Here is a 23,041-nt window from a genome sequence, read left to right on the forward strand (position 1 = left end):
CGAAGCTAATTAACCCTCCCGGACATGGCTGTGCGGTAAGTGCAGTGCAATCATCTCCAGGGTGTAAGGAGGAAATTGGGGATGCAAGGTTACAGGGAAGGTTATTACGGGTGTCTGCAGGGGTATGAAGTCATCACACAGTAATTCCAGTTGTGGTTTCTCCACCCACTCTGAAATCCAGACCTATTTACTATGTATTGTCCACCTTATTATTCTCTGGACTTTAGTGAAGGTACAGACAGAGTCTAGGAGATATAAGCATTTCAAAGAAAAAAAAGAATTATGATTTGCCCCCACCGAACACTTTGGATATCTTTCCCACAATAACTCAGCATCAGAAGTCAACTCTCCCAGATCTTTTGCAGTAACGATGTGTTACTAGATCTATGTAGTACTGTCTCCTAGAAAGATGTATAAGAATAACACATCTTCATCTTTCTTCCTAGGAAGCACACAGTGAGGCTTACTCTTGTATCTTCAAAAGCAAAAGCTGGTGCACAGGCACCAGTTTTGGGGCTCAAGGTCACTACATGTCCAGATCTGTGAGCTGCTCAGAGACAAATACATTGCAGGCCTCCTCGACACACTTCACCAGGCCCCATCACTTTGCAGCAAACCTCCTCTGATTAATTAAGGCATGCAGCAAGTACTTCCACCTTCCCCACTGTAGCCTTTTTGGTTATACTGAAGGAGGACTAGGATTGGCAATTTCCAAAACAAAAGCAGCCTTCAACCACAAAGATCATGTCCCTTTTCCTTGTTGGTTCCTCTTCCTCCTCCCACCTGCTCCAAGTTTTAGGCCTTTATATTGTTAATATTTACTTTCCTATACTATGCTATATACAGTATGCTACTTTCTTTAGGGACCACATTTACCCTTACACATCCAACTGCTATTCTTATATTATCAGTTTCCAAATCACCAGGCCTCTCCCTGATCTGAGAAGGCTGGAATGTAAACTATAATTTTCTTCCATCTTATAGAGGATGAGTTGAGTAGATAACATACTATTTCATTTGAGGCATAACTTGCCCTCATAGACATTAAAATACTCTAACACACCAATAGTCAAAATAGTATAGTACTGGCATATGAGTAGACAGACCAGTGAAACAAAATAAGAAGTCCAGAAATTGATTCAAATTTATATGAGAATTTGTTACATGGTAAAGGTGGCTTCCCAAACCAGTAAGGTAAGGGTAAATTGTAAAAAGTTAAGCTGGACCCTTGGGTGGCCAAGAAAAAGATAAGGTTGGATGTGGTCTAGTGGCTCAGAAAATCCAAACAGCAGATACTACAAAATAGTATTTCTGTTTGGCTTTGAAACACATCATTTGGTAGTGGCTGTGGGAATCTACAACAGTTCACTACCCTCTTTATATTTTACAAATTCCACTGGTAAAATTCCCTGAGGTCTTTGTAAGAACCAGTTATAGTTATGTGAAATAAAAGCAGATTAAGAACGCAGACGAGGAAAGAAAAACAGCCAGGAAACATTCTGCTCTTTTGGAATAAAAGATCTATATCCATTCCAGTGCGCAGTACTGTGATTTGTCAACTATAAACAGCACTTCTCTCTTATACTCCTCAGGCTAATAGGTACTACTTTTTTTATCCCCAGGGTCCATCTCTCTCTTGTCCCCACGCCAAACCTCAGATTTTTTGTTTAAAAGAATTTATCTAAATTTTATAGAAAAGATGATAGCTACGCACTTTTAAGATTAGAAATGTATAATTGCCATGAAAAATGACTGATTACACAAGATAACTAAACTATTACATTAAATTATTTGGACAAATGCAAAAAAATTGTTTTTATATACTCATTAGCATATGTTGTTTTAATGCTTCTAAATAAACAATGTATTTCAGGGTTTTTGAAATATTAGAAATAGTTTAACATCTCCTGTGAATACACTGGAGGTTCTGAGATCTCAAATTCCAGGCTGTCGAGAAAACAAGAGGTAGAGAGAGGTGTATGGTGCCTTACCTGAGGCCCCTGAACAAAAATTTCATAGGTAAGACACCATAGGGGGCCACAGCCCACACTCAAAGGAAAGCATGCCATGGCTCCTTGAACACATATTGTAAGGGTGAAATTCTTATTATTTATCTTAGCGAACAAGCTAAATATTTTTTCATGACTAGGCTTTTCCTGAGCATTTCAGTTTTCTTACATTTAAAATCAATTCCTAAAAGTTAGTGAATCTCCTGTGCCTCAGTTTCCTCCTTGTAAATGTGACAAAATCATAAAAAATAATGCACCTTACCTAATTTGTTTCAAGCCTGGAGGATAGGAAGAGCTCAATAAATATTAGCTACTGCATGCAACACCTCAGAAAGGAATATGTTTAGAATTATGTCTCTGGGGAACACCTAACAGGACAACCTCCTGAGAAGCTTTGGAATAAATCCTTTGTCACCATTTTCCTTAGACTAATTAGATGGGGTACAAATGGAAATTATTTACTTTCATAACTTCAACTTTAGTAGTGTTGAGTGATTTACATAATCCTGAAGCTAGGAGGTCCCAGAACTGCATTCCTTTCTCTGGCAAATTTGTATGTCTTCCACCAAAGGCAGATATTTGTTCATCACATCTTGTCTGAGTAATGAATTTGAGCTGGGGCTAGGCAGAGAATGTCAATCCCTTTTCCTACCCTCAGTGCAAGAGTTTGAAATATGGACAGCAGAGAAATGCAAAGCACAACTCTTAGGTAAGGGCAGAGCCAACCAGCCCATAGCTGGACAAGACAGTTTGGAAGAGATCCAGGGTAGGGTCTATTCCCTAATGGGGAAACAGTGACTCCAGTTAGACTGCAGAATCTGGCACCTCTGAGCCTCTATTTTTTGTCACAGGGGGGATATTAAACTCAGAATCTCAAAGTGAATGACAGAAAAGTGATTATATTCAGTCGTGTCTATGTGTGTTTTCCCTCTCCTATCGTGTCTCTGCTTCACCCTAAGAAAACAGAAGAGCAAAAGGATTGTCAAGGCTGTCCCAAGAAGAGAACATCTAGAACTCTATAGAAGCATTCCTCAAATCATCTGATCTTAGGAGGAAAAACAGAAACAAACCCTGTGTTCCTGATAGAAAATAAGAATACTAATATTTTTCTGCTGAAAGTTTGAAAAAATATGCTTTTTCCAGACTCAAAATCTTCACTCGTTATTTCTTTCCCTTATGTAAAATGCATATTTTAATTAATTTCATAAAATAGTCCAAATTATACACTCTATATTCATGATTTATTTAGTCATGCAAATAATGTTTAGTGAGCACCTACTATGTGCCAAGAACTATTTTGCTCACTGCTGTAGTTTTAGTTCCTACATCAAAGTGCCAGCCCCAGGTGACTCTTACCATCCAGTATTTTGCTAAAGGATTTCCTCCACTGCACCCTCATGCAGAATGACTTATTTTTAAGTTAGCGTTTATTGAGGGCTTGTAAGTATCAAGCACCTAACACCATTAATTCAGGAATTTCTTCAATGCTCCCACAGTGAGATGAGAACTATTATTATGCCCACTTCACAGATGAGGAATCTGAAGTTCAAAGACAGGATAAGTAACTAACCCAAGGATATAAGGCTAGTGTGAATCAAAGAGAAATTTTAAATTCAAGTCCAATTCCAAACTCATGCATTTTAATTCCCACACTATACTGCCTTCAAAACTTTTTAAACATAGTTTGCTATGAGAGACATAACAGAGTTTTAATAGTCTGTTCTGCATCTTCCTTGTTTGGTTTACTGTGTGATTCTCTTCTTCTTCCACACAATCCTAGAATCTAGACAATGATAATTTAAAAACAATTGTACCAAGCCATGTGGCCACGGCACAGCAGGCTAAGAAATGACAGCCATTTGTACATAAATATTTAAATATATGCAATACACTCCATTTAGTACATTTCAAATTCTGGGCTTATATAAAAAGGCTTCCGGAACTTACCAGCTGCTTCCTTTTGTGATCTCAATGATTCACACCCTAACAGGCCTTCAAGGACCTATTTTACAAATCAACTTCCTTATACTTACACCTGGTCACTGATAGCCTTTGCCTTCTTTGCCAGTCCTAGTGAGGAGAGTAGCTTTGAATGCCCTCTCCCCAGCTGCTTCCTTTTGTTTTCCCCAGACGTTGTATTTTTGTTCTCCCTACAACTTCCCAAGTCAAAACCATAGTTCAGTGAATTGAGCATGATTAAGAAAATTCTGAATGGGCTCAGGGAGTCACTCTAGCTGCTGTAAAGAGGGCTACATTCCCAGCTTACAGGAGGCCCAACAGGCTTCTGACTCTGGCTTCCAGTGCCTGGGTAATGTGTCCTCAAGTGACAATCACTGCTGCTGCCCTACCAGGTTAATATAACTTTGTTCGACTTTGAAGCTTCAGATCTTCATTATTCTGCTTGATGGTTTCATTAATGAGTCCACTGAAAAAAAAAAAACAACCTTGCATTTAATTCTGGAATGCCTCAGAAGCCCATGCTGCATTTCCAGGGCACTGAGCCAGATCCTTCAACGGGAAGGAGAATATGTGTGCAAGAGGAGATGCTTGCCCCCCCGTCACACCATGTTCAAGTCCCTTACACTGAAGTCCTGCATCTCCAGCATCAGGCCAGGTACAGAGCAGAGGCCCAGTGTTTGCTGAATATTGCAGAATGAAAAAAGGGTATGAAAGCCAAGTCACACTTTCTTTTAAGAAGCACTTTATGGGACAATGGATTAAATAATAAGAAAAAAATACTTGAATATCAGACATTCATAGCACATACTACACTTAAATGGGAACAATAAGAGACAGGGGCCTATGACTGTGCTAAGCCACATGGACAGTGCTCTGTACATACTTTATGGCAATGATTGTCTGCTTTCTCATCATGAACTCAAAACAGAGATTTTGAGATTGCAAGACTGCATAAGAAAAACTAAGAGGTAGAGGCTGACGTGCAGAAGCAAAGTACTAAGCTGGCATCAAATCAAGAAAGCAGCAACTGCAGCAACCATCAGTGTTCTAACATTAGTTACAAAATCCCTCAAGGAAAATTCCAGAACTTCACAAACTTAATAATTTAATGAGGCCTACTAAGCAGTTGCATATTAAAATATTGCTACCCTGCTTATGGTTTTACTTAACTCTCTACACATTTTGAGCGTGATAGTGCATGAATGAAAGTTGGGAGTTGTTTCAAGGGTTCCTTTATGAGTCTGAGTTCACTGTGACCCCCAGAAGGACAGATCTAAGAAGACTTGGCAAAGTTTGGCAGCTGCTCCATGGCTACACATTGCTGAATGCAATGCACGAAGCTGGCTTCCTTTTGTAAGTAATTATGTTGCACATTAGGTTAGAAGTGTCACATTTGACATCCTTGACCAAACTTATCTTTGGGATTTTTCCTTGGTAGAAAAAGTATCAAGTAAACTTTTAAAATTGAAAATATAGGCATATGTATATATGTATATAATCATTTATAGCTTTCTCTCTTATTCATTTAATAAACATTCTTGCATATTTACTATGCACTAAATAAGTTACTAGAAGTAAAACGTAAAGACATGGTCATGCTCTAAAATGATTTGACTCTAATGATGAAGGCCATGTACAAATGATAGACATGTAACAATTGCTATGAGGACAATGGACTATGGACCATTACTAATTCTACTACATTGGAACTTCTAAAATGTTTGCAATTTCGTAGCCTGTTCCAGATGGGGAACCATAGTATTTATGCTACAATCATGTGGGCATGTTTCCAGAAATAAGAAAATCTGTAAAGAACAATACATACACATTATAGATTGGCAAAGTAGAGGAAATGTATTAGGAAAAAGATTGTTTTATTTACATTCACATAATAGAAAGCATGTTGGCTGAGATTTTCCACAGGTATCATAATAAATGAAGAGTGCAAGCAAGCACTTAGATTGGTAGCACTGACCAGGTGCCTTGTCAAGCCTTAGCCTATACACCCTAAACTAGGAATTGGACAACCACACATTTTCAAAATTTTTTACCAAACTCCATAGTGCGTATGTCCTCACTCTTAGTTCAGAAATTTCATGCTTCTAATAAAATTAAATTCTTCAAGTTACACCACATATGTCAAGCTTGATGAGGGGAATATCAAATTTTACTGGTCACCAGCTTACCCTTGGCACATTAAATCTTCATTATATTATATTAAGTATACCCAGCATGCCCTGTTTCCCTAAAGAAACTTTATCACAACATGTTCACATTATTTTTCTCAAAGAGTTCCAGTTATCTTTTAAACTGGTATATTCCTCATGATCCAAAATGAAATTTTCACATGTGAAGAAATATTGGCCATCCACTTGCTGAAATGCTAAGAGCAATCACTCTTACAATGGGCATAATTTAATGCAAGAAATTTTTACAAGGAAAATATTTGACTAAGAAAAAGTTAAATGCATAATCATGTAGACTCTTAAAATACATACTGTAATCTCTTAAAGCCATCCAAAGGTGGTTTTGGTATTTTTGGAGCAGCAGCCTGCTCAGTGAAGAGCAGCACAGTTCTGGTAGCCTAAGCAGTAGATTTACTCAAAGCAACTTGTGGGATATAGGATTCCCTGTGGTTGTCGGCATCTACAGAGCTTTAGAAAGGCTACCATGACTCAAGCTTGACTGCTAGACTCATTCTAACTGGTCCTAGAACTGAGTTGCACTTTGAATTAATTACTAAGGGAGAATCTCATCTAAAAGAGTTATTCATCCTACTTCTTGAGGTTCTCCATATTCTTTCAATTTCAATCCTACTTTAGAAGGATGACGGCATTTCAAGTAACCTTCTGGTGATCCAATGACCTCTACTGCCAGCACACCAAAAATAGTAAGTAGTTGGAGGATACTAGAGATCAGATTTCTGTTAACCAAATTCATATGAAGTACCTGATATGTGGTCAAACCAGTGTAATTACTGTGGAGTCTTAAAATATAAGGAAAATCTTTGACCTAAAAAATTGATGCCACATGAAATGATGAGGGGAAGTATAGGGGAGAGTGTGGTTAAGAATTAAAACAAGTGCTATAGGGTACAATACGTAACAATGATAGTCCCTCATCATAACACCTTGTTATTTAAAAACAAAAATGAAAAATGGTGAGTGCTTAAAAGAGATGAAGCGCATTCACAGGCAATACCTTTTCTGATTTTTACAACCAAATGGTAAGGTATTAAGAGAGAAGTTGTATTAATGCAATATCTAAGATTAAAAACTGATCCAAAGAGGTCGAAGGGCTTAGCCTAGGGCATCTTGTAGATAAGCAGCAGAATTCAAGGATAGTAGTCCTGCACTTGCCTTCCTGCTCTGTAATCTTGCTGTCACCCCATGCTGCCTGTTTGTTCCTTACCATGATGAAAGGAGAGAAATACAACATGGCTTGAAGTGTAAACTGTAAAATATACTGGTGAGAGACAAAAAAGATGTTCAGTCTTTCTGGAGAAAGGCAGATAGCAAGTTAGGCAAAGAAGCACTATTCACAATAGCCATAGCCAGATCAGTGGGGGAAAGAATGTGAAATATTAGACAGTAGTGAAAAATGAAATCCTCTTATTTGTGGCAATATGATGAGCCTGAAAAATATCGTTAAGTGAAATAAATCAGACAGGAAAAGACAAATAGTGCATGGTTTCACAAGCTAAAAAAAGTTGATCTTTAATGAACAGTGAGGAAAAGTTGGTCAACAGCTCCTAAGTTATGCAAGATAAGAGAAGTAATCCTCTATTGAGCAGTATGCAACTATCAATATACAGAATGGACAGCTGGGGATTTAGCTGAGTGGTTCCACAACCTGTATGACAAGTACAAGGCCCCAAGTTCGATCCCTGGTACAAAAAAAAAAAAAAAAATATATATATATATATATATATATATATATATATATATATATAAATGGTAAGGTAATACATTTCAAAGCAATTAGAAGAAAGGATTTTGAATTGTTTCATCACAAATAAATGGAATAAATGTTTGAGGACACATACGCCTGCACTGATTTGAATACCATGCAATGGTATGTATCGAAATGTTACATGGTACCATATGGATATGTAAATTTTATGTCAATTTTTTAAATGTGGTAAAAAAATTATCTCATAGAAACAAAGGGTAGAATAGAAGGTAGAACAGTGTTTAGCAGAGGCTGGAGAAGGTAGCTGATGGGGGGATAGAAAGAAAATGGTTAATGATAACAGGAGTGGAGCTAGTAGGAAGAATAACTTCAGCTTTCCACCCGTCCCAGCCCAAGAGGAAGGGGCTTCCGGGCCACCATTCCAGCACTCCCAGTCCAGGGGTAGGGAATTCTGCACCGCCATTCCACCCCTCCCAGTCCAGAGGAAGGGGCTTCTGGGACACCTTTCCACTGCTCCCAGACCAGAGGAGGAGCCGCACAGGTGGCAATAGCACACCTCCATCGAAATGAGAAGACACATAAACAACTCTCAAAACCAGACTTCCAGATTGGCTACAGCAAACGCAAAGGGAAAGGAGAAGGAACACTCTGACACTCAACCACCGGACTCCCTGAACTGGAAACAAAAGACGATCTGGAAAAAATGAAATCAGAAATAATTTCTCAGATAACAGCAGAGATTGCGCCCATAGTGCAAGACATTATTAATAAACCTACAGAGGATGCAGATAAAAAAATAAAGGAGCTGCAGAACACGATGGAATCCCAACATAGGAAACAAATGGAATCCATAAAACAGATACAAACAGATTTCCAGGAGATTAAAAACTCCATCTAAAGTCTACACAAACAGAATGAGCCAATGTGAGGACAGAATTTCAGATATAGAAGATAAGATTGCAATTAGTGACCAGGAAAAGAAAAATTGCTTCAGAATTGTAATGGACCACGAGAAATCAATCAAGCAGCTGCTAGACAATGCAAAGAAAAACAACATAAGACTGACTGGAGTCAATGAAGAAACAGGAGAGAATTCAGATGATATAAAAAGCTTCACAGAAGTAATGGCAGAAAACATCCCAAGCAGGGGCAAAGAAATTGACATACAGGTGAGTGAGGCATATAGGATTCCAAATACCCTTGATCAAAAAATATCTACACATAGACATATAATAGTTAAGATTCCAGAAATCCAACAGAAGAACAAAGTTCTACAAGCAGTTAAAGAATCAAATCACATACAAAGGAAAGCCCATCAGAATCACAGCAGACTTCTCAATGCTAAACCCTCCAAACAAGAAGAGCTTAGAGTAATGTATTCCAAGCCCTAAAGGAAAACAGCCTCCAACCCAGATTGATGTACCCTGCAAAACTATCTTTCAAAATTGATGGAGAAATAAGATACTTTCATGACAAAGACCACCTTAGGAACTTCATGAATACCAAACCAGCACTCCAAAAAATTTTAGGTAATATCCTAGGTACAGACAATTAGGATCACAACCCCAGGAAGCACAGCAGAATGAAGCCAATGGGCACAACAAGAAATTAAATGCAAAGGGGGAGAAACCAAGAAAAAGAAAAAGTCATGACAAAGATAAGTCAATACATATCAGTTATAACCATCAACATTAATGGTCTCAACTCACCAATCAAAAGAAATAGACAGGCAGAATGAGTCAAGAAGCAAAATCCAACAATATGTTGCATACAAGAAACACACTTAATTCAAAAAGAAACTCATAGATTGAAAGTTAAAGGGTGGAAAACAATACTCCATGTGACGGAAACATGAAAAAAAGCAGGAGTAGCTATCCTCTTTGCAAATCAAGTGGATTTCAAACCAACACTGATTAAGAGAGACAAAGAAGGACACTACATCCTTGTAAAGGGAACAATCCAATAGGAAGAGATTAATTATAAATCTATATGCACTAAACACTAGTGCACCCAACTATATAAAACAAACACTAACAGACATAAAAAGTCATATATGCACTAATACAATAATAGTGGGGGACCTCAATACCCCACTGTCACAAATACATAGATCAACTGGACAAAATATAAGCAATGAAATACTAGAACTCAACCAAACTCATGAACAAATGAACTTAACAGATGTTTACAGAGTGTTCCACCCCACAAAATCAGAATACACATTCTTTTCAGCTGCACACAGGTCGTTCTCCAAAATAGACCACATACTTGCTCATAGAACATGTTTAAGTAAGTGCAAAGGAATTGAAGTCATCCCCTCTATGTTATCAGACCATAGTGCGATGAAATTGGAGATAAATAGCAAAATAAACCATAAGAATTTCATAAACACATGAAAATTGAACAACACACTTCTGAATAACCAACAAGTCACAGAGGAAATTAAACAAGAAATCAGACAATTCTTACAATTAAATGACAATCCCAATACAACGTGTCAGAATCTATGGTACACAATGAAAGCAGTCTTATGAGGGAAATTCATAGCAGTGAATACACATAGGAAAACAGAGCAAGCCCAATTAAACAACCTGAAGCTGAACCGCAAGCTTCAGCATTAAACAATGCTGAGCCTCAAGCTTCTAGAAAAAGAAGAGCAGGACAAACCCAAAGCTCATACAAGGGAGGAAATTATAACAATCAGAGCAGAAATCAATGCAATGGAGACTAAGAGAATGATACAAAGAAAATCAGTGAAGCCAAGAGTTGATTCTTTGAAAGAATAAACAAAATTGACAAACGCTTAGCCAACCTTATCAGAAAAAATAAGGAAAAAGCCTAAATCCATGCAATTAGGAATGAAAAGGGTGAGATTACAACAGACCCACTAGAAATCCAGAGGCTCATGAACACCTACTTCAAGAACCTATATGCCAATAAGATGGAAAACACAGAAGAAAAGGATAGATTCCTAGATATGTATGAATTACCAAAGTTGAAAGAAGACTTAAAATTCTAAATGACCCAATATCAATCAATGAAATTGAAAATGTAATTAAAAACTTACCAACTAAGAAAAGCCCAGGTTCTGATGGCTTCAATGCCAAATTGTACAAGACATTTAGAGAAGAACTACTGCCACTATTGTTTAAACCCTTCAATGAAATTGAAAGGGAAGCAATACTCCTGAATTCATTCCTGGAGGCAAGCATCACCTTGATCCCTAAAGCAGAGAAAGACCCAACTGAAAAAGAGAACTATAGGCCAATCTCACTAATGAACATAGATGCAAAAATCCTTAATAAGATACTAGCACATAGAATGCAGAAGATCATCAAGAAGATCATACACCTTGACCAAGTGAGATTCATCCCAGGGATGCAGGGATGGTTCAACATATGCCAATCAATCAATGTAATACACTATATCAATAGAGCAAAGGACAAAAACCATATGATCATCTCCATAGATGCAGAAAAAGCATTTGACAAAATCCAACATGCATTTATGATCAAAACCCTACAAAAAATTGGAATAGATGGTCTCTACTTCAATCTGATAAAAGCCATCTATGAAAAACCAACAGCCAATATCATACTAAATGGTCAAAAACTGAAATCCTTCACACTAAAATCAGGAACAAGACAACGATGTCCACTATCACCACTCCTGTTCAATATAGTCTTGGGAACATTAGCCATGGCAATTAGACAAGAGAAAGAAATAAAAGGAATAAAGATAGGAAATGAAGAAGTCACACTGTCGTTATTCGCAGATGACATGATATTGTATATAGAAGACCCCAAGAACTCCACCAAAAGTCTTCTAGACTTAATAATCAAATTCAGTAAAGTAGCTGGATACAAGGTCGACACACAAAAATCAATAGCTTTCCTCTACACAAACAACAGACTCACTGAGACAGAAATGGGTCAAACAATTTCTTTCACAATAGTATCCAAAAAATTGAAATACCTAGGAATCAACCTAACAAAAGAAATCAAAGACCTGTTCTCTGAAAACTATGGCACTCTGAAAAGAGAGATTGAAGATGATATCAGAAAATGGGCAGACATCCCGTGCTCCTGGGTAGGAAGGATTAATATAGTGAAAATGGCCATACTTCCAAAACTGCTATATAGATTCAATGCAATTCCAATTGAGATCCCAGCAGCATACTTCACAGACCTGGAGAAAACAATCTAAAAATTCATTTGGAACAAGAAGAGACCCAGAATAGCAAAAAGCAATTCTTGGTAACAGAGACGTGGCAGGGGGTATCACAATCCCCAACCTGAAACTATACTACAAAGCTACTGTGATAAAAACAGCATGGTACTGACAAAGAAACAGACCTGAGGACCAGTGGAACAGATTAGAAGATACTGAAACAACTCCAGACACACTCAGCCATCTCATCTTTGATAAAGGAGCCAAACACCCTCACTGGAGGAAAGATAGCCTCTTTAATAAATAGTGCTGGAGAAATTGGGTTTCAACTTGCCAAAGACTAAAACTAGACCTATATCTCTCACCATGCACTAAACTAAAATCAAAATGGATTAAAGATCTAAATATTAAAAGGGAATCTCTGAACCAGCTGGAACAGAGGTTAGGTAGAACCCTTGAAGACATTGGTGTAGGAAAAGATTTTATGAACAAAACCTCAGTTGCCCATGAACTAGCACAAACAATCAACAAGTGGGATCTCTTCTTATTAAAAAGCTTCTGCACAGCAAGAGAAACTACCAACAGTGTGAAGAGACAACCCACAATGTGGGAAAAAAATCTTCGCCTGCTGTTCCTCAGACAAAGGTGTACTATCTAGAATCTATAAAGAACAAAAAAATCAGACCTCCCAAATTTAAACACCCAATCCAAAAATGGGCATCTGAAATGAACAGACTTTTCTCAGACCAAGAAGTAGAATTAACAAATAAACATATGGAAAAATGCTCAACATCACTGGTCATTGGAGAGATGCAAATGAAAACAACACTGAGATTCCACCTCACTCCACAAAGAATGGCTGCTATCATGAAATCAACCAATAACAAATGCTTGCGGGGCTGTGGGGAAAGAGGAACCCTGCTCCACTGCTGGTGGGAGTGTAGACTGATGCAACCACTGTGGAAATCAGTATGGAGATACCTCAAAGAACTAGGACTGGAAGTCCCATTTCACCCAGCTATTCCCCTGCTGGGTGTCTTCCCCAAAGTATTAAAAGAATCATACCACAGTGGTATATGTGCACCCATGTTCATAGCAGCACAATTTGTAATAGCTAAAACTTGGAAGCAGCCCAAGTGCCCATCAACTGGAGACAGGATAAAGAAAATGTGTTGTTTTTTTTAATATAAAATGGAGTTGTATTCAGCCATAAAAATGAGAAATTAGAGACGTTTATAGCTAAATGGATGCACATTGAGGCGATATTCTTAAGTGAAATAAACAGGACACACATGTGTAAATACCAAATAGTTTCTCTAGTGTGAGAAACTGAAAGTGTAAATAAGGGCTAAAAGGTTTAATAGATTATGTGAAATAGGAAGAAAAGGGGCAAAGGGGAAGGGGAAGTGGCAGGGGTAGGGGAAAGGAAAGAAGGGAATGGAATTAATATGAGAAAATGAAACAGTGGAAACAAAGTCTTTGTAAGTAGGTAGGGATGCAGGGGTTGAAGGGAGGGCAGGGGAAGGGGGAAAAATTAGAACCAAGAGAGACTATGTAAAGGTGCAAATTTCCAATGATGAATGTCATTATATTGTATACCTAAAATGTACCAATAAAATAATATTTTTAAAAGAATAACTTCAAATGTTCTAAAACACATACTAGAGTAATTGTGGTTGATAGCAATCAATTGTATATTTCAAACTTGCTCAAAGTGAGGATTTTAAATGTTCCCAACATAAAGAAATAATAAATGTTTGAGGTGCTGTATAGCCAATTATCCTGATCTTGCATTACACATTTTATATACACATTGGAATGTCATACAGCTCCCATAAATATGTATAATATATATAAAGAGCATGACCACAGGCTTGTAATCAGAGAATGGGGCCTTAGTTGAAATGTCTATCACAAGGTGGTAGAAGGGTATGGATTGGGAAGGAAGTTAAATTATCTTGGAGGATTCAGAAAGTCAGAAGTTAAGTTTTTGGTCTTTCAAGCAATAAGACAGAGTTGAGGAAGTTGATAGCAAGGGTGTGGGAGGTAAGAGGTGAGGGCAAAGACTCTGGGCTCCGGAGTCCAGGGGGCACTGAGGAGCTGATGCAGCTCTGAGAGGTTAAGGTAAGTGCACTACCAGAACCTCCAACCCAGAAGCATTTGCTCATCAACTTTCTAGAACAACAAAGCTAAAAGAATCTGATGATTATAAGGAACAGGGCTTATAAAAGAGAAGTATGATTGATGTTTACAAACTTAAGGTGGATTAAGCCATTTTACGTTGGCTAAAACTTGTAAGAAACTCTGCCTCCAGAATTTAAGATTGACAAAGGTAAAATTGCTTGCATTTTCAGGCCTTAGCTAAATGTGATTTCCTTTGCACCTGGCCAGCCTGATAGCAGGCTGGAATGCAGGTAGCTCCACAGATCTGCTGGAGATTGGAGCATGGTAGGTGTATTCTGGGCCCCTTATCTCTACTTAAATGAGAATGAAAATTACTTCTTTCTGGTATATTTTTCTTGAGTAAAGGGCTCCATAGTATATTAAAACACCTGAAAAGCCATTGACCTAGTCTAACCTTAAACAGATGAGAAACCAGGACGAGAGACGTTCAGGACCCAGTCCAAGGTAGATGAGGCCAATTGAGGTGCCTTTTCAGCTACAGTAAACTGGTAAGCTGAAAACTTGGAAAGCAATAATCATGTCATGAGCTTGAAGTCCCAGGACCAAGATTTCCTGTAGGCACCTTATTGGGCCTAAGGTACAGTCAGTCCCCAGTTACCCTGCTAGGCCAGCACAGTGGCCTGGCCCCCTGGACACACTTAGAAGGTGGGCCTCAGAGCACGTGAAGTAATCTAGACCAAGAGGCCGTCCCAGGGCTAAGCCTCCTGCCTGCCTCCTCCTGTCTAGCACGCTTGAACAAGAAAAGGGTCTGTTGAACACTTTCTTGAACTACTCATGTTTCAACGTTTGCTTATGCCCCCCCCCATCTCCTTTGGACACTAATACTAAGGGTAAAGTAAAACCAGGAGACAGCACCACCAAAACTACCCCAAGAACAGGGCTGTGTATGGATGCCACATGAGATAATCAGTGAGGCAGGCGTGGAATGCTCACTGTTACCAAAGAATTATGGCCCAGAAGCAAGGAATCGTTAAATCTGCCTGGTTTCACTTGTGAAACGGCATATAACATTGTACCAGCTACTGCACTGCCCGCTGATTCAGGACGTTTAGGGAGAAAACACAGCAGAGCCCCTAGTAAATCTGTCTTTTTGTATTCCAGACATAGAAATGTGTTCCGCTCACTTTTGCACACACAGCCTACCATCACCTTAACTGTGTTTATCAAAACAGACAAAGTGTCTTTGTGGAAGCCAGAGCATTTCTCTTCTTTGACAGCAAACACTGATTAAATCTTCTGGAGTAAAGTTAGGCAAACCAGAATCCACCTTCTTGGTAGCTTCAGAGAAACAGATTCTCTAATTCTGGCATTTTCTCTCCCCTTCTCACTGTCAGGAATAATAAATAAAATGATAGGATTTTGTAAGAAGTTCCCACTGAAGATATAGCTGTTTATGCTTTAACTTCGGTTGAAAGATTTCCTACTGGATTTTGTGAATTGTCTAACCTAACTAAAAGAATACCTAAATAAACAATGCTTCATAATTTAGAAAAACTAGAGATAATACAGATAACATACAAAGCAACAGTTCCAGGTGAGCTTCTTCCTAGAAGAATGGTATATCACCCTTTGGAATGGAAGATGCTGAGGGGACTGCAGCTTTGCTTGTAATGACATTAGTGGCCAGGGACTTTAAGTTATGAATTAGCAGCTTTCTACAAAAATGACAAACTCCTTGATATCCAGAATGCTTCATTTAAAAAATAACAAATCAAAATGACCTTTTGGATACTCACCTACACTGCTGAGAGAAATATATCCCAGTTAGAAATCTGGGGAAAAAATTACATCAGTAGCACATATGCTGATCTGAGCAATAAAGTCTGTCTTTTTAATCGCCCCTGTTAGGAATATAAAATCTCTCTAATAAATCACACAGCTCGCTATACTTCATGAGTAATTCACCAACATGAAACATCCAGATTTTGCAATAGTTATCGGCACTGCCAGCTCGCTGCTGAGAGTTATTGAGATAAATGGACTTGGTTTGAGAGGAAAATATTTTGTGTTGCCTCTAAAAGTCAAATGCATAACTCCAGAACTTTCTAATTTCCACCAAAGATTCATAATTATGCTAGGAGGATATGAAGCTCCTAGATCCCCAGGCTGCTACCCCTTTCCAATTCTTCCTGAATGGCTGGCACTTAACACTGCTGTGGGAGGACAGGTCTCCCAGCATGCACTTGTCTCCTACCTGTTGGGTCAGAGACTGACATCACATGTACAGCCAGAACTTTCCTTGCTCCCAAACTTGAGAAGCCACTAATTAGCTAGTGAGGAAATAATACGAAACCTCCTGACCACTGTAGTCAGACAAGAACAAAACTGATATATATATATATATATATATATATATATATATTTTTTTTTTTTTTTTTTTTTTTTAATTATCAAGGGCTGCCTTTCATTCCACTGGGGAAGGCAGAAAGTATGGTTTGTGCAGACTGGCCTGGCCTCTGATGGGGTTTTTTGACAAGACTTACTGCCTGGAGTGAGTATAGGGATACACCATGGTTGAGAAAGAAAAGAATATATACCACCAACAGGTTTCCAGGAGCTCGTAAAACAATCATCAGGCTTAGCAGAGCACACTGACAATGGATTAGTATAGGATGAAAGGTATTAAAGGCATTTCTTAAATTTAACAGAAAATAAAATTTCCAAAGCAAGGGGAGTTAGCTGCCAGTGTATGGAATTACTGAAGAAGCAAGTTCTTTAATGTGGCCCTACTTGCTTTGTAAAAGGGGCTACACTGCAGAGCCTCAGTCACTTTTTTTGTTTCTGGGGACTGAATGGACAGATCTTCAAGTAGATATTCAGTCTCATGAAGAGAGAGGGAGGAGTAAAGGGATAGAAAATTGGCTTTCAGTTAATTTTGCACTGATCTAGAAGTCCCAGTGGGGACAAGGTGCTGTCCTTATAATATCTTAGATTTTCAAAAGACCAAAAATAAAAATTAAAGCTTTAACTTTATTGGATGGCAATAGAGGAAAGAACAATGAGCCATTGTATGATGCAATTAAAAGACTGTGCAGAAGCATAAGTGCTTCTCAGCCTTAGCATTAAATCTCTAGCGTAATGGAAGACAAGAAGTATGCTGAAGCATCCTGGATTTAATGGGAACACCTTGTTCAGATCCTGAATTTAGGGTCTGATTATTACCTAGGAACTGTTAGTAACTGCTTACCCTCCGCAAATGCTCAACTTCTTAGTCTCAGTTTCCTCATCTACCTATAGATCAGGACAACAATAATTAAATTTCAGAAATATAGTTAGAAGTAAATGAAAAGAAACAATGAGAATCCAATGAATTAACAATAAAATGTGTTTCACAGTGCCTGTCATATAGTAAGAGCTCAATAAATGTTAGTTCCCTTTTAGTTTTTTCACTTTTAAGTGTAGAAAAGCAACTCTGGCAGCCAGGAGACAATGCCAGGTTGTATAAGAAGATGACACAGTCCGAGGTTTCTTGTTAGTCAAGTGGCAGATTTAGCCGAGCCACCATCAGTGCTATGAAATGCTCTGCACAGCCGCCTGCTGAAGCTGCTCATTGCAGGGAATGCGTAATGAGGCGCCTGGCAGGCATGAGATTTGCTCACAGAGCATGAGCCATACCTGCCCATCCCTTGCAGATACCATAGCAAAGTACCCTGCTGTTGACTCCCATAATGTCTGCCCTCTAAGCCAAAAAGCAACGCATGAGTTGTTTCACTACCCCTACTAATTTACATCCATTTTCTTTTTAAAAAGCAACATTCCTGGCTCCAAAAAAACAAAGTGAATGGGGAATAAGAGAGAGGAGGAAATGGCCAGATGGAAGAAGAGCCAAGGTAACCAAATATAATAAACATCTTTTTTTTACTGCCAGACAGTAAAAACAGAATCCTAGTCAGCTTCATGAGTTAATACCAACTGGCTATGTATTTGATAGAAATAGAGAGCCAACAATGTAAAAAATAAAAGCATTTCCCCATGTATTTGGAAATGCATTGAAAGAAAAAGGGCAATGGAATGTTCCAGGTTTATTCTCTTTGTGTGACATTGATCAAATTTACTCAGCTCACATGCTTTGGGGGTCATTTCTCTAAATACCAATGCTGACAATTTCACCTACAATCTAAAACAGCAGGCTGTACATTCAGTTCCTCAGCTCTCCACTTGTGATAATTGAAACACTGCTTTTTATGCTGTACAAAATGCAAAGGCAGCTGAATTGATCCACCTGAAATCTTCACAAACAATTCAACTAAGAATAAAAGCAGATGAGACATTTCAAAGGATGGCTGGATACGTGAGGCACTGGGTAAGTGAGTATGTGTTTGGAGGAAGGTTATCTTTCAAGTAGAGTTCTTACTGATTTAAAGCATAAGTGCTACTCCAATTTTTAAAGTTTTCAGATATGCATTCTCTATGGCAGCATATGAGCTCTTTGAAAGTCATTATCTCATGACTCTGTAAAGTCTATGGGGTGGCTGTCACACTAGGATGTAGGTGGCCACCAGACAGATCCTGTGAACTGTCTATAGATCCCTGCTTAGCCTGAATGCCTTACCAGATGAAAAGATCAGACATAGTTTGGAAGTCTGTGAGTCAAACAGTTGAGGGAAGGGCAAGAAAGTCAGTAGGTAACAGGACTAAATGCAAATCAAAGGTCTGGGGGTTACAGGGCTGTGCTGGCCATTATGTCAGGACTAGAATCCAGGCAGCTGACCAGTGGAGGTTTCATCCCTTTCTTTGAAGGCCTTTCAACCTTTTCAAAAACAAATGGTCAACTCCTTATTTGGTAAGGCCCGGACCCAACGTTATTTCTTTTGTCCCTGAGCTCACCAGGCAGTTGTCCAGACATATATTTTCCAAGTGTTATATATACAATATTATGTTTGTAAAACTTAGTCTTTAGGGGCCGGGGATTTAGCTCAATGATTCTACCACCTGCCTCATAAGCACAAGGTCCCAAATTCAATCCCTGGTACCAAACCCCCCCAAAGCACTCAGTCTTTATTATACAAGCAACACAGACACATTTGTGTATATTATCAAGAGTACTATAAGTATATATCTTTTCCCTTCTCTTAACTATAAATTTTCTGAAGGCAAGAATCATGTGTTAAGTACTAAAGTAGATGCTGAAGATTCAAAAATTAACATCGTTTTGAATTAATAAATGAAAACACAAATTAAAAAGCAATTGGTTTGTGAACAAGTAGCAAAGAAAGATTAGGTAAGTATAGGGTGGGATAACTAAGGTAACAAATCATCTTTCCATTGTAACATGGCTCCAAGCTATTAAATCAGTGGGATTGTACATATGACTTGGATTTTAGTAAAGCAACACACAAAATTTTTATCCTTGGGAAATGATGGCAAAGTATGAACTGCCAAATAATGTTTCTAATGGACAAGCCTCAACATTAAATGTTCTAACAATATGCCGTAGAACTTTGTCTTTATTTACTGTTTAGTATTTTATCAACTATTTGAATAAAGATAAGAAGACTTCTTATCAAATGTAAAGATGGCACAAAGCCAGGAAAGGCAGTCACTATGTTTTGTAACAAAATAAGATTAAAAAAAAAAAAAAAGATGATAGACTAAAGCCTCAAGCCGAAGTCAATACCAGGTAAAGTCTAAAGTTAAACATTTTTGCTCAAATAATAAATACACAGGCACAGAATGACCAAGGTCTTGTAAGATAGTTTATATGAATCTTATAAGTAATTTTAAAATGCCATTTTTAATATAATAGTGTTGCTTCTTAAAGAAAGTAATGCACAAACGAGCCTCATCTTTAGATTACAACATCTAGATCAAGCAAAATTCTTCTTCACAAGTGTATTAGTCAAGATTCTCTAGAAAAACAACCAATGAGAGAGAGAGAGAGATCTGTTAAAGACATGGCTCATGTAGTTATGGAGGCTGAGAAGTTCCATGATCTATCATCTACAGCTGAGACACAGGAAACTAGTTGTGTACTTCAAAGACCTGAGAGTCAGTGAGACAATGTTATAGAGCTCAGTCCAAGTGTGAAGGCCTGAGAACCAGGAGCTCTGAGGGCAGAAGATACTCACTTCAGTCAAAGAGAGGGAGGGCAAACCCAACTTTCCTCTCCAATCTGGTTCTATTCAGGCCCAGAGTGGACTGGATGATACCCACTTTGGGAAGGGTCATCCACCGATTCACAAACACACCTATAAATGATGTCTTACCAGCTATCTGGGAATCCCAGGCCATCACTGTGAGATGAGTCTGATTGCCTTTGGAATGTTCATCCACATCTGATTAGGGAGAACCAGGTATCCAGATTGTACCACTAAATTTGATACAGTTGCATGCTCTAGCAAGTCAGCCTTGAAACTGCCTATTGGAAAAGAGCTCTGCCCTTACAAATCCACAAATGTGGTCCAGTAGTTTTCGTGGCTCCTGATGACTGGTCTGAGGGATGGAGGATCCTTCAGTTGACACTTTCATGTAAAGGAGGCATATGGAAAATGAGGCAGGAATGAGAGAAAAGCACAAAGGATAAAAGCAATGAGGCTGTGAGCCATAAAACAGGGAGCTTGGGTTGAAAGTATACAATTCAGAATAGAAAGGAGCAATCATAATGACATGGTCTCTCACACAGATCACTGTCTTTTGCTATAGATCCCCAAAAAGAAACCACAGAGCAAATTTCAGTAGTATTTTCTTCTTTAATTATTTCTTCAGCATCAATACCTCCAAAAATAAGAAAATATTTTTCTTATATTTCTAAGTAGTGGAGAATAGCATTGAAAAACATTTTGCTTATTCAAAATATTTTCCTGCCATCTATGTGCCATTGCAAACATGTGGCCTTTCTTGCTTCCTTTTTCCTTTTTCCCATATCTCCCAGCCCACCCTTCTCATCTCCATACACACAAAACAACAAAAGCAAAACTAGGCTTGGGATATAGGACCAAAAAGAAAAAAAAAATACTAGCCTTTAAAAAAAAGTCCCCACGTAAGGAATGAGACAAGCAGAATTTCTATCTGTGAGTTATGAAAACTCAAAGGTAAGAGAAATTTTATAGACCCAGAAAGTGATGAAATGAAGAGAAAGACATCAAGTCTGCCCAAAAGGTGATAAAATATTTTATTTGTTCCTCGGTTGTGAAAAAGAAAATAAATCATTAAAATGGCTGTCAGAATGCCTCAAGGATAAGGGCATGGAATAGGACGAGGCTATAAATGTTGTAGAGAGTAATAAAAGAGTTGGTTTTGTTTCCTTAGCATTTGTCTTGGCTGATCCTTCCTATTTCAACACAGGAATCATGGTCAGCACTAAAAGTCAACCTGCTCCAGGGCACACATTACTGCCTCCCATGCAAGAATCTGAGGGCAGCTGCAGACCTGAACCAGGTTTCCATGTAACTCTAACCCTACAGGATGTGCCGTCAAACTGCCCACACCTCTGGACCACCATTTGTTTTATTTCCACAGCTACTAATTATTTCACACATAACTGCTTAATACAACAGTTATTTTTCTTAATCCTAGGAACTGAAGATGAAGAAAACAAGATTCCTGTCCCCTAAAGCTCAGTCTACAGTCAAAAGGGCCTTGGATTAACTCTGATGTTGTTTAATGATGTATTTTAAGTGCCTGGAGATAGAGAAGGGTGACAGAGTAGTTGTTATAATAGTGATTGTTGATTTTATTTAAACCCGGGAAGGATTAGCTAAGAATTCACAGAAGAGGTAGGATTTTCTACTACCCCACAAACTTGATCCAGCATTCTGCTTTGAATATTTCCCTTTTATTTTCTACATGTCAAGCTAGCCTGCAAACACAGCATGGTTCAACTCTGTCTCAAAATACAGCTCCTTCTCAAACCTGGTTTTCCCTTATCTGTAATGAATATAATATGAGAATCTCAAAATTAACTGAACTCTGAAATGAACTGAACACACATGCCAATCAATATTGATCTTATAACTGTCCAGAGATCTAAAATTGATCTGGGACAACTTAGTATCCCATTTGTCACACAAGTCAGATAAAAAGGACCTAAGAATAGTATGGAGACCAGTGACATGAGAGGAGACAGGTGATATTTATAAAATGGAAACGACTCCAGCTGCCTCTCAGTAACACTCAGCTATGATGACACATGTCAAGTGTGAAGGCCCTCTCAGCACTGTCACAGACACAGAGCTTTAGAGGAGCTTTATCACGATCCCTACTGACTGCTCAGTGTTCAATGTGCAGCATACTAAGAAGGTACAAGCTAGGCGTACCCCCACATCACCATACATGTTAATGGCTGTATCCCTGTCCTTGAGGTCAACAGCATGCAGGCTAGAGAGTCTGGTCACTCATGTGGTCTTTCCACACTGACCATTAAGATAGCCACTTGTGATGATACTAGCTGATATCATTCCTTAAGGGGACTTATGGCTAAAGATAGAGACCTTGGAATATCTCCACAGTAGTCCATGGCTCCACAACTGAGGCACATTTATGTAGCTCATATTATTATAGGAACTTTGGCCCCAAACTCCTGTTCCCTGCAGACTTATTCAGTAAAAATGAATATGTTCCAGCCCAGATGACTCAGGAGATGCTAATGATGAGATGTGTAATGTTCTCTTGAAGTTGCTAGTTAGGATAAGAGCACTTGTTCATTACCTGATGGGGCAGGTTTCTCAGGCCAGCCAAGAACAGAACAAATACATTAATGTCACTTTACTTCCTAATATCTTAAAACCCCATACTTAAGACTGATTTTCAGCTCCCAGTTGAAGAAAAGCTAGCCACAGAACTACCCATTCAGCTTGTGGTGATAACAG

At 38.5% G+C, this 23,041-nt stretch overlaps 1 protein-coding gene across 10 annotated transcripts in view; it reads right to left on the minus strand.

Moving 5' to 3' along the window:
• Lypd6b (LY6/PLAUR domain containing 6B) overlaps positions 1–23,041 on the minus strand; it is a 237,976-nt gene that overhangs the window by 28,429 nt on the left and 186,506 nt on the right. The gene's annotated exons all lie outside the window — the stretch shown is intronic.

The sequence above is a fragment of the Heterocephalus glaber genome, unplaced genomic scaffold, assembly GCF_053883595.1.
Source record: "Heterocephalus glaber isolate CG9 unplaced genomic scaffold, H.glaber_assembly_v1.0 deba00001097, whole genome shotgun sequence".
NCBI classification, from domain to species: Eukaryota; Metazoa; Chordata; class Mammalia; order Rodentia; family Bathyergidae; genus Heterocephalus; species Heterocephalus glaber.